General features: G+C 47.9%; 1 non-coding gene across 1 annotated transcript; it reads right to left on the bottom strand.

The window, feature by feature from the left end:
- Positions 1-907: 907 nt before the first annotated feature.
- Positions 908-1,011, bottom strand: LOC111521706. Its single transcript, XR_002725038.1, has one exon. It is a non-coding gene; the product is annotated as a U6 spliceosomal RNA (small nuclear RNA).
- Positions 1,012-13,482: the final 12,471 nt, after the last annotated feature.

The raw sequence follows: 13,482 nt of genomic DNA, 5'->3' as shown, positions 1-13,482 counted from the left end.
ACAGAGGGAAAAACCAACAGATAACTGAAGAACTTAAAGTTGGTAAGGGGCCGGGCTTGGTGGCTCATGCCTATAATCCCACCACCTCAGGAGCCTGAAACGAAAGGACTGCTTGAGCCCAGTAGTTCAAAGCTAGCCTGGGCAACACAGTGAGATCCCACATCTATAAAAATAATTTTTTTTTTTTTGTCCCCATATGTGGTGGTGTGTGCTTCTAGTCCCAGCTACTCGGGTGGCTAAGCCTAGGAGGTTGAGGCTGCCGTGTTCTGTGATCATACCACTGCACTACATCCTGGGTGATGGAGCAAAACTCCATTTCAGAAGAAAACCAAAAAGTTGGTAAGGGATCAGTTACTGGATGACACATTGCCATATCTACTGACCAAAGAATGATAGGCCCAAACAGTAGCAGACAGACGTGGGATACTCAAGGATGTCCCAGAGATGGCCAGGTATGGTGGCTCACGCCTGTAATCCCAGCACTTTGGGAGGCCAAGGCAGGCAGATCACTTGAGGTCAGGAGTTCGAGATCAACCTGGCCAACATGGTGAAATCCTATCTCTACTAAAAACACAAAACTTAGCCAGGCGTGGTGGCGCATGCCTGTAGTCCCAGCTACCCTGGAGGCTGAAGCAGGAGAATTACTTGAACCCAGGAGGCAGAGGTTCCAGTGAGCTGAGATTACACCATTGCACTCCATCCTGGGCAACACAGTGAGACTCCAGCTCAAAAAAACAAAAAAAAGAATGTCCCAGAGATACCTGCAGAACAGTCTCCAAGACCCGAAGAGCTTCACCGTCAGGCAGCACCCAATGCCATGGCTGTTTACACTGATTCAGGGAGACGCCACAGAAATGTTAAGTTTTGAAAGCTTTGTTTTGTTTTGTTTTATTACTTTTTTATTTTAAAAAATATGTAATGCTTCACAAATTTGTGTGTCTTCTTTGCTCAGGGGCCATTCTAATCTCTGTATTGTTCCAATTTTAGTACATGCGCTGCCAAAGAGAGCACTGTTTTGTTTTGTTTTAGACAAGGAGGCCTGGAATTGGACTGAAGTAAAAAAAAAAAAATCATACAAAGGAAACAGTAATTATGTTAGCAAAAATAGAGTGGTGAATAGGGTTAGGCCATGACAGGCAATGATCCTAAGAGCTAGAGATCTCTCCCACCCCAACAGAGACACACACACTCACACACACACACACACACACACAGAGACAGACACACACACACAGAGACAGAGACAGAGAGACAGACACACACACACACTTACACTCACACACACACACACACAAAGAGAGACAGAGAGACAGAGAACCCTGACCGGAATACCTCAGGCTCTTCCCAGCCAGCTTCCACGTTGCTCTCCCATCCATCTTCACACCTAATTCTTCTACCATACCCTTCTGTCCACCCCAAGAGACTGTGAACTCAGGCACCAAATCCAACAAACTTCCCGAGGAGCTTATAACAGTCTGTTTTACAGAGAAGTAAATGTTGCTGAGAGGGAAAATTGTCAGGCCTCGGTGTTCCAGAGCAGGAGGCATTCCTTCATTCCCAGAGAGGCCCTGGGCCTCAGCAAGCAAGCCCGACAAGCCCTCCGCAGCCGGAATCCAAGCTTCAGGCCACGCCTCCCTCATTGCTGGGCCCTGGACAGCGAGGTTGCTGCTCAGAACCCCTCTCCTCAGGGGGACAGTCCTCAGGGCTGCCCCACCTGACCTGTTCCCTCAGTCACTCAAGCCCTCCATCCTCTGTCACAGCCTGGCTCTGTGCCTTCCCATGCCCCAACCTCCACCCTCCCAGGACCAAGTGTCTCAGGGTTCCTGCCCTCCTCCAGCCCTGACCAGCCTGGAAGCCAAGTGGCGAGCATGTGATCAGCCGGGTGGGCCCTGAGAGCCGGTGGAATGGTGTCCACGATGCAGGGAACAAGAATGGGGGAGGAGGGAGGGTGAGGGATACAGGGGTGCCTCTGCCGGGCCACCACTCTGCAGCTCATTCTCCTCTGAGGTTATTCCCTGACCCATACCCCTCTGGAGCCCACCCCAGCTGCTTCCTCTTCCTGGGGCTCTCCATCTGCTGTTCTGTGACTCCCCTGAAAATAAACTTTTGAAAGGCAGCCTGTGTGGTGATTGTGAGCACGGGTTTAGGGTCAAGAGGTAACCCCATAGCCAGACTTCATCCTCCTCCAGGCCTCCATCCAGGGCTGCAGAAATAGCTAGCGATTGGCTGGCTAAGCAGGCAGTGGCTTATATGGAAAGAGGGGCCCCTCTGCAGCTGTCACCTGTGCTTATGAATTTGTTTTTCCAGCGTCAGGAAGGAAAGGTGATTTGGGAGACACCAAGCAAAGAGCAAGAGGACCTTTTCTGTCCCCTGAAATTTAGGAGGGAGATGACCACACCGAGGCTGAGCCTTCCAGCTCCACTGGCGCCTGATGCCCTCCCTCACCTGTGACTGCCACCCTGGGAGGTTCTTTAAGGCTCTGTGCACAGCTCCCCTGCACCGAGGGGAGGACGCATGCCTGTCATGAACGCTCAGGTGCTGGAGTCTACAGGACAGGTAGAAGAGAAATGACTGTGGTCACTCAGCAACCACTTATGCCAGACACCCTTTTAATAGAATCACCTTCATCCAATCCTCACAGTCATCTCTTGAAATAGGCACTATTCCCATTTTGTAGACAAGGAAACTGAGACTCTAAGAGGTGAAAGTGCTAATGCAGATCACACTTATTAGGGACGGAGGCAGGACACAGCCCCACAAACACAGGGGGCAGCTGCCAAGGGGCCTCTTTTTCCATATAAGCCACCGCCTGCTTACCCAGCCAATTTCTAGCTATTTCTGAATCCTGAAGAAGGATTGAGTCTACTATGGTGTCACTTCCTGGCAAACTCTGAGAGGGACTGAGAAGGCCAAGTGGGGGCCTGCACCAGGCACCCCCAGCACCCAGGACGCCCCTCCTCCCACTGAACTACTCAGAGGCCGGGTGCCGGCAGGGTCCTCTCGCTTCACAGATCCTGCACCCCAGGCCAGACCCCGCATAAAAAGAGGTGTCCACAGTGCTCATATCCCACCAGGCTCAGACATGGTAGCCCCAGGAAGTCACATCCATCTGGGATCTTCCCACCCCAGCCTTTTCAGGAATGTCTTTTTATGGGGAGATACAACAGTATTAACCATGAGCACTGCTAGGGTCACTGTTCACAAGCAGGCGGGAGGACCCCAGTGCAAGGTCTTTCTGTGGGGCCGCCTGGCATGCTGCATGCCCAGCACTGTAGGTGGACTGGATGGTGGAGCAGGCCCCGTTGGAACCTGAACAGAACAAACTTCTGGGAAACTCAGCCACTCTGGTCCTGGTATTCCTGTGTTGTATGTTTCAAAGCTGTCTTGGCTTAACTAGTTCTATCTCATTTTAGGATCTTCCAAAAGAATTGGTGAACCAAGGTGTTAAACAGCCAGATCCATTCAGCTCCTGAGCTCTGGAGGGCTAGGACACAGGATAAAAGGACCCAGGGTCCCAGCACCTTTTACCAGCTTTCTTAGCCTGGCCCTTGAGACCCTGTTTGACAGGTTCCTGTCCACTGACCAGCCCATCCCAAGTCATCCTTGTGCCCTACCTTCAGCGCCTCCGGATAATCCCTCTGTGCCCTACCTTCAGTGCCTCCAAGCTCTGTATCACCCACCATGTGCCCTCTTGCCTGGGGATCAACCTCTTCCTTTCCCCAGCTAACCCCTACTTCACCTAGCACGTTTCCATGTGAATTTCAAAGGCTAAGTGCAAGGATTAGGTTCCTCTGAACTGGTTGAGATCTTTCAGGGTTCCTATCCATCCCCCAGTGTCCTATTTATCTCAACTTATGACACCCACACTTTCCCAATAATCCTGTTGTCTTTCTTGGTGTGGTTGTTGCTCCTTATAAATTGTCATTAAAGAGGTTGGATAGGAATGAGCCTGCAGCCCACTACTAGAGACTTCTCTTCTAGAGGCTGACATTGATCCACCCATCTTCATACTAATGGCAGAAGGATTAGGTGGTTTTTCTAGTTATTGATTACTATGGAATAAATGACTTCAGACATGCTGATGAAAAATGCCAACCATTTTCTTCTGCTCACAGATTCCTGAGTCAGGAATCTGGACAGAGCACAGCCGGGATGCCTCTTCTTTGGTTCATGTTCAGGACTTCTGCTGGGAAAAGTAGACAACAGGGGTGGGGGAATGAACTGAGTGGTTAGGGGCTGGAATTATCTAGAGGCTTCTTCATTCCATGTCTGGTACCTACATTGGAAGGACTCAAAGACTGAGCTGAGCGGGGACTGTCACGTGTTGAATGACATGTGTCCTCTCCACATGGCTTGGGTTTCTCAAAGCATGGCAGCTGGGTCACAAGAGTGAGTATTCCAGGAGAACCAGACAGAAGCTGTGGGGTCTTTTACGGCCAGGCTTCAGAAGTCAAAAAACATTACTTTCTCCATACCCTACTGATCAAAGCAGTCACAAGACTGTCCTGATTCAAGAGGAGGAGCATAGGTCCCACCGCTGGAGGGGAGGAATGTCTAACAATTCTGTAACAGCCACAGCAGCACCGGAAGCCTACACCCAGATGCAGAATGACTTGGGAGTGCCTTTGAGTCAGGGTGTAGGCCCTACCTGACAGGCTACTCAATGGTGATAAGTCATCAAGAATAAGCAGTGCTGAGAGGCCTCTGACATTCCTGCAGAGAGGCTGGGGTATAGGCCAGACTACCATGATAAGGACTGTCTAACAGAATGAAGGCTCAAAGTGGATACTCGGTCTCCTGAAAAAGGCAGAACCCCTATTATCACAACTGGAGCATGCAGGATGTCAGACCAGCAGTGTGTGACATGATGCCATCACACAGGTTAGCTGAGCACCTTCAATCCCTCCTCCTGTGATCACATGAGACCTTGTCAAATGCCCATGCTGATATTAAGAAATACTATATAGCATATTCCTGATCCAACAATTCAGTCATTGCCTTTCAAATGTGGGTTTTTTGTTTGTTTGTTTGTTTTGTTTTGTTTTGTTTTTTCTGAGTTTCGCGCTTGTTGCCCAGGCTGGAGAGCAACGGCGCCATCTTGGCTCACAGCAACCTCCGCCTCCCATGTTCAAGTGATTCTCCTGCCTCAGCCTCCCGAGTAGCTGGGATTACAGGCATGCACCACCACCCCAGCTAATTTTGTATTTTTCTTAGAGAAGGGGTTTCTCCATGTTGGTCAGGCCGGTCTCAAACTCCTTACCTCGGGTGATTTGCCCACCTCGGCCTCCCAAAGTGCTGGGATTACAGGCGTAAGCCACTGCGCTTTGCCTCAAATGTGCCTCATTAATCATCTCGACAGAAATATTTCCAGTGATCAATGTGGATCTCACCAAACTGGGAAAGGATTAGGAAGTATACACATCAAGAGGGAAACAGGAGAAAGCAAATGGAGGCAGTCATTAGAATTATTGCTGAGTTCCTCTAGAGATGGTAGAAGGGAGGTGGGATTCCAGGGTCAAGTGGTTCCAGGTGGTCTCAGCCTACCAGCTTTCAGCTCTTCATTAGTGTCTCTTCAATACAAGACCCATCTCTTTCAGAGAACAAACATTTATACTGGTCTAGAGTCGCTGGAGGCCATTTTACTTTGGAAGTATCTGGGAGTTGGGAGTTGATGAAGGGGCAGTACAGAACAAATAGCTCAGAGATGGTCTGGGAAAGAATGAAGAAAGTAAAATAGATATTTGTGGTGAGGGATGCAGCTTTTCCTGTGAAAGCAGGGCACTGTCACTGCTGTAAGTCATCAATTTCTGGGTCCCTGGCTCAGACAATCTTAGAAGGCCGGAGCTGGGGGGTGCCTGTTCCAAGGTCATCTAGTCCAACCCTCGCATTTGAGAGATGTGGAAACTGTTGCAGAGTCCATTTGTGCCCACTGAATATCCATGTGCTTCCCCGAATTTTCCAGCCTTCCTTGCATTCAGGTGATTAATTATAGCCAATGACACATGTCATCTCCAGGCCCAAACACTGAAGACAGGATGTGCCTCCTCCATCCCTCTTATCCCCTGCCACTGTGACCAGACAGTCCATGTACCCTAGACAGCACACTTACAAGATGGAGGAGGATCTGCCCATCCTCATCAGAGCAGGAAATACAAAGCTTCACTGTGTGAAACCACTGAAAACTGGGGGCTCATTTGTCACTGCAGCATGGCCTGGCTTAGCCTGACTACTATGGAAATTGAGGCATAGAGAGGGGAAGTACGGATATGAGTAGCCCTGATAATGTATGTCAGATCCCTGCTCATTCAGTAAAGCAGATCAAAGCAGGTAACATGGTAGAATTTTCTGCTCTAGGGTGATGATCACGCAGCATTGATCCTCTTGCTGTCATGCTTTATAATTTACAAAATCTATTCATGCCCAGAGTCATACAGTGAAGGGATAAGGGAGTCAAAACTAAAATCCAGGGCTTCCCCCATTCACGGCCTGATTGCCTATGCTTTTAGAATACTGATATCTTTTTAAAAGGTTATAACTCTCTTTTATCCTCCCGTCTCCAAAAAACAAAAAGAAAAACAAAAAAAAATCTGATTGGCATAGGCTTCTTTTTTCCCACAGGTTTATTTCCATAGAATATTTATTTCAATATTTAAATTTTGTCTTGAGAAGGTTCCAATAGCCTGGAGATCATTGCAGGTACCCAAGGAGTCACGGGTACCAGGGCTGGGAAACTCCTCCCTCGTGGGGGAGATCCCTGGCTGAGAGAATCCCCTTGGTCGGTCCCCACAGAGGTACAGCACCCACCAACCCACTTAGACCAGCAAATGAAGAAGTTGGATGAGACCACATCAAAGCAAGATTTCTTCAAAAAATCCAAATCAGATCCAGGTTCCTCTTCTTCAGACCACATAGAGTGGGTGAAGGGTGCCTTCTGACTGCTTCCTCTTTCAACAAAAAGGGGAATGGCTGTAGGCCTGAGGGTGGCCATTTATGTCTGGGAGAAGGTGACAAGTTAAAGGCCAGGGTTGGGGACTCAGACTCTCTGGGGCTCTGTGATGTCCAAATTGCAGCCTCTATCACAGGGAGCCCCAGCTCTCCCGAGACGCCCAACCCCTCTGTAGCCCCAACCCTGGCTGCCCAGCCAGGCCCACCTGATCTGAGATGTCGCCTCTGACCTTCACCTGCCCTCCCCTCCCTGTCAACAGCCAGATGGGGAACCCACCCCTCAGGTCCCATTTCCCCTCTGGCTCCTTCCTCCTGGGGCCTCCATGGTCTGACTTCCATCTTTACCTTGATTCTAAAACTATTCCAACCAAGGATATCACTGAAATGCTATTGCCCAAACAGAAAGACCTTAAGTTCAGGCCCCATCACTTACAAGTTTGTAGCCTTCGTTCGGCAAGTTATTTTCCTACTCTGGTCTCAGTTTGCTCACCTGTAAAACAAGAATGATAATAATAGGACCTACCTCATAGGACTATCGTAAGGACTAAATGAGGTAATGGGAGTAAAGCACTTGGCAAAATGCCTGCTTCACATAGTCTGTCATGTGATGAATATAAGTTAACAATCCTTCATCCAAAATCCCTGGGGCCAGAAGCCAGTATTTTTTCTTATTTTCGGAGGTAATATGTTGCATAGGCTGCCTTTAGTGTATGTCCCCCAGTGGGTGCCAAGGCAGGGCCTCACAATCAGACACATTCATGATGCTGCAGTGACCATGTCAAGTTTCACTTGAAGGGACTTCAGACTGCAAATAGCCTCTCCAGTTCGGATCAGATTTTGCTGCCAAATGAGAGTTGGCACCAGACTGACAAAAACAAGAAACAAACAACAACAGAAAAAAAAAAAAACCTTTTTGTCCCTGGGATCTTTGGGTTTCAGGCTTGCAGATAGGGAATTGTGAGTTTGTGTTAGTATTATTCCTATTTACACAACTAGATTTTTCTGTCACCTAGAACATAGAATGGACTCAATGACTCCTTCCTAGGAAGCCCTGACTCCAGAGGTCTTCCAGATTCTCTTCCACCCTAACTCTCTCCCTTTGGATCCTACAGCCCTGGAGCCAATGTGATGCCATTGAAGATAGTTTTATACCAATACCTGCTGTGGAGCCCCATGTACCTTAGACAAGCCTATGAGGGCAAGAATAGCATTTTCTACTTCTCTGATCTTCTTAGTGACAAGTAAAGAGATGAGTACACAGTCAGTGCTTAATACATGCATCCTACATGAACACTGCTGACCTCTCTATGCCTCTGCTCTAATCTTGGCTCACTTGGTGTTGGAAGAAATAGCATAGTGTACAGAAACCATGTAGCTTCTGAGTTCAGCCAAGCCTGAATTTCAGCCTACTCAGGCACCTCACTGGCTTGTATGTTTCTGTCTACCTAGAAGGCTCCACGTCACATCCACAAAATGAACATAGTAACCCACTGTGAAGGGTTTTCCCCATAAGAAGCTATCTGTATAATACACCTTGCCTTGCACAAGGCCTGGCGCTCACTGGGAAAATGATAGAACTTGAGTCATAGGATCATCGTGAGGATTACATGAATGAAAGTTCATGTGGGTCTTAAGGAAGGTTTTAGCATGTTCTGCATGGTCAATTTTTTTTTTTTTTTTTTTTTTTGCTATATTCGAGAGTTATAATTTTCCCTCTTTTTTGTGATAAATTTATATAACATAAAATATGGCCAGGCGCAGTGGCTCACACCTGTAATCCCAGCACTTTGGGAGGCCGAAGCAGACAGGTCACGAGGTCGTGAGTTCGAGACCAGCCTGGCCAACATGGTGAAACTCCATCTCTACTAAAAATACAAAAATTAGCTGGGTATCATTGCGGGCACCTGTAATCCCAGCTACTTGGGAGGCTGAGGCAGGAGAATCACTTGAACCCAAGAGGCAGAGGTTGCAGTGAGCTAAGACTGCACCACTGCACTCCAGCCTAGGTGACAGAGCAAGACTCCGCCCCCCCACCTCCAAAAAAGTATCACTTACCCATTTTAAATGTACAGTTCAAAGGCATTAAGGACATTTACACTGTGTGCAACCATCACCACTTTCTATTTTCAGAACTTTTCCATCTTCCCCAATTGAAGTTCTAAATCTATTAACCAACAATTCCCTGTTCCTTCCTACCTCCTTCCCCTAGTTACTTCTAATCTACTTTCTGTGTCTATGAATTTTACTGCTCTAGTTACCTCTTGTAAGTGGAATCATACAATATTTGTTCCTTTGTGACTGGCTTATTTCACTTTAACATAATGTTTTCAAGGTTCATCCATGTTGTAGCATGTGTCAATGTTCTTCCTTTTTAAGGCTGAAAACATTCTAATTTGCTTATCCATTCATCCATAGGTGGAAACTTGAGTTTCTTCCACCTTTTGCTTATTGTGAATAGTGCTTCTAGGAACACGGCTGTACAAATACCAGTTCAAGTCCCTGTGTCAATTATTTTGGGTATGTACCTAGGAGATCATCTAGTAATTCCATGTTTAATTGTCTGAGGAACTGCAACACTATTTTTCGCAGCAGCCTCAACAACACTTTACTTGTTATTTCTCCACCCATCCATTCATTCAGCAAATAATTAATGAGTGTCAACTATATGCAGGCACCACACTAAGTTCTGGGGATACAGGGAAGTCCAGTGTGGCAGCACACAGCAGGCCCTCAGGGACCAGCAACAGCTACAGATGCACCCCTTGGGCTTCTCCCCTGCTTTGCTGCCTGGTTAATTTCAGCACAGTCTTCCCCATTTAATTCACCTTACCTGGTAACTCCTCCATGTTTTTCCTGGGGCTGTCCACCAATCTGAGGCGTCCTTCTTAGCATCTTTCCCATTTCACAGTTGTCTCTCCCACCACACTTCTAAAACTTCTTCGTGTGCCTGTAGGCTGAGAAAAAGCCCTTCTCAGACTCCCCTCGCTCATGCCTTTCTACCTCTTAAGGTTTCTTTGAACCAAATCACTCTCCCGAAGCTTGCAGAAGCTCTTGGCTATTATTGAGCTCTTCCTTGCTAATCCTGGGTTTTACCCTCTCTCCCACATCATCGGTCTTCATTACTGTCTAGTCCCCTAAGCAGGTTCCCCAGCATTCTCACATACCCCTCGCCTTTCATTTGTCCCTTTGTCACGCATCTCCCCAGCTGCCCTGGAATCCCTGCCAGACCCAGCCTTCCTTCAAAGTGCAACAAAAGCTGGATTTGTTTGTCCAAACATATGAAATCCAAAGTCACGTTGTTTTGTGAAGCCTTTTGAGATGAATCCCCCAGAGCTTCAGGTACTCCTTGTTTCACAAAATCAATATGGTTTTAACAGATTTCTGTTTGCAAATCCTCACCTGATTCACCTGATGTGAATCCTACCTCTGATTACCATGATAAATTGGAAGAAGGGTTTGAAAGAAAATGAACTCCTGGAAGGCCTCTCAGAGTTCTGCTGGGGTAGCTGTTCGACAGCATTCCGTGGGGCACCATGGCCTTTCGCCATTGCCCTGTGCAGCCCTCTTTCTGCAAGGATCTGCAGTAGGGGTCTGCTCAGTCTTCCAGAGGTGAGGAGCTGAGGCCCTGCCAGCAAAACCCTTCCTCCTCCTCTACTCTGTGGTGGAGAAATGTTCCTGATGCTTTCTGCTTTCAATGCTTTTTAAGCCTACCTGCCTCTGGTGTCCCCTGAAGGCCTCCAGCTCACATCAGATCCCAGGTTTCCTAAATCCTAGCCTTCTTCAGCTACAACAATGGGGAACTTTTGTCTTCCCTCCTCATCACCCCCTTGGTTCTCACAGCTTCCTCAACCCACAACTGGTTGGGAATTCATGCTTGTACAACCCGAAACATTAGCATATCTAAAACTCACATTTACATTTTATTACTTTGTAGGAAAACAATTTACAATACAGCCTACAATACACTGGGGGAAAAGAAATTGACAGACAGAATTTCTCTTTGGTGGGGAGAGTAGGGGATACATATCTACGTATTATTTTTTTACACTTTATTTTCAAGAGAAAGTGGTTGATGAAGTAAACCAGGACTGTGGGATGCTAGCTGTCTTATACCTCTGGTGTGTCTGTCTCATTTACCCAAATCCTGTTTTTTTAACCAGAGGAATTTTTCCCCAATGGGAAATCCCTGATTTTGTATTCAGAGCTCTGCGAAACACAGCTAGGCTGAAGAGCTGCACTTTGGAGAGCCAGGGAGGAATAGGTGCCTACTTCAGGCTGTGAATTGCTTAGATTCAAACCTTGAAAAAGTATAAATCACCCCCAAGGCCCTAACTGGCCAATTTTGTGCATGAGAAATTCTGTGAGGAGCCTGGGCAACACCACAAGACCCCTGTCTCCACAAAAAAATTTTTAAATGATCTGGGTGTGGTGGTGCTCCCAGCTACACAGGAGGCTGAGGCAGGAGGATTGTTTGAGCCCAGTACTTAGAGGCTGCAGTGAGATATGATCACGCCACTGCACTCTGGCCTGGGCCACAGGGCAAGAACCTGTATCTAAAAAAGAAAAAGAAGGGCCGGCACGGTGACTCACGCCTGTAATCCCAGCACTTCGGGAAGCCGAGGTGGGTGGATCACGAGGTCAGGTGTTCAAGACCAGCCTGACCAGCATAGCAAAACCCCATCTCTACTAAAAATACAAAAAATTAGCCAGTCATGGTGGCAGGTGCCTATAATCCCAGCAACTTGGGAGGCTGAGGCAGGAGAATCACTTGAACCCAGGAGGCAGAGGTTACAGTGAGCTGAGATCATACCACTGAACTCCAACCCAGGCAACAGTGCGAGACTATATCTCAAAAAAAAAAACAATAAAAATAAAAATAATTTAAAAAAGAAGAAGAAGAAAGAAATTCTGTGAGGTAAGTTTACATAAACTTGCTGGAATGGGGTTCATAGCCATTTTGTGTGTCGAGTGGGTGGATACTATGTCTGTCACATGACAGCAGGAATCCCTTGACCTGTGTCCTCAAATCCCCAGGGCTCCTGAAGAGCAAGTGCCAACAAGCCTTTAAGAAAACGACCCTCAGTGGATGCAGCTCTCTCCTCGCACTCAGTTCACAGCTTCGCCAGGAACACAGCCGAGGCTGAACCCCACCGTCAGTGCCCCTCCTCTCAGCCTGCACCAGTTGGCAAAGGGTGGTGACACCCGGGGGGAAAGAATGCCCAGGGATGCCCTCCAGCTCTTGCAGCATCCAGAGAAGAAGGTTGCCTCCCTCTCTTTGTGGCTCTGCTAAGATGTCAGAGAGGACAAGGGGAAAATCAAACCAGCAGGCTCTGGAGGAGATGTTGGTCAGGGACCCGCCACTGAAAGCCAGTACACAACCATGCCCATGCCCAGGCGGCTGCATACAACCATGCCCATCTGTTGTCAGCCCATCTGCCATGCCCCTGTGGCCACGCACCTGTCTAAGGCCACCCTCACTCGACCTTGGATTCCAGCCCCTGGTGTAGCCCAAGGCCCTCACTCTGTGCTGGGTGCTCTCTCTGCCTGATTGGCTTCTTCTCTGCTGAGGCATTCCTCCTGGTGCAAAACATGTTTTACTACCTGCCTCTTAAAAAAGAAATCCCTTGGAACTAGATCGCCCTTCGGCTATTGCCCTATTTAGCTTCTTTCTTTTAGAGTCAAATTCCTCAAAAGAATTATTATCACAGTCACTACCTCCTCTCCGCCTATCTTTTCTTGAACCCTTGAAAATTGGGCTTTGCACCCCATGACCCCTGCTAAAATGGCTCTTGTCAAGCATCACAATGATACCACCAGTCAATCCTCAGTCAGTCCTCATCCTCCCCCATCAGTCTGAAGCATTTGGCCAACCGCTTGCTCTCTCCTTCTAGAAATACTTTCTTATGTTGACTCTCTACCCCTCTAATGCCTGTTTTCAATCTCCCGGACTCAGTCCCCCTTAGCACAGGAGCTCGCCCCGGCTGCAGCCCAGGGCCTCTTCTTTTCTCTGCCTGCATTCACGCAAGGGTGATCCCTTCCCCTCCCTGCTTTAAATACTGTCCATAGGCTCATGTGTTTGGATCCTGGCTAAGACTGTGCCTAGCAGGGTGATCGTGAACAGGTCATTTCACCCCTCAAATGTAAAATGAGGTTTCTAATAGTACCCTGTCATAGAGTTGTTAGAAGGATTAAATGAGTTAGTATGTGTAAAGCATTAAAACAGTGGCTGCTGGGTTTATTAAATAAATGCTCTTCCCCACTTCTTTCCCTAGACAACTTCAGCTCCCCCTGTAGACCTCAGTGTACACGTTTCTTCTAGATACCTGCAGCACCTCCTCCATGGTTATGCTGAGAAGACTGTGGTCAATGCATTATTACCTCTGTGACTGCTGACTTTCTCTCTCCACCATGCATACACTCCTGGAGAGCAAGGACGAGGTCTCCAGTGATTCCTGCTCTGTCCTCTGCACCTAGGGTGATGGGGTCAGGGTAGCACCTCCATGAATAGTCACTGGATGAATGAACGACCAAATACTT

Source organism: Piliocolobus tephrosceles, chromosome 6 (genome assembly GCF_002776525.5).
Source record: "Piliocolobus tephrosceles isolate RC106 chromosome 6, ASM277652v3, whole genome shotgun sequence".
Lineage (NCBI taxonomy): Eukaryota > Metazoa > Chordata > Mammalia > Primates > Cercopithecidae > Piliocolobus > Piliocolobus tephrosceles.
The sequence above is the reverse complement of the archived record's forward strand: the minus strand, read 5'-3'. Positions and strand labels throughout refer to the sequence as shown.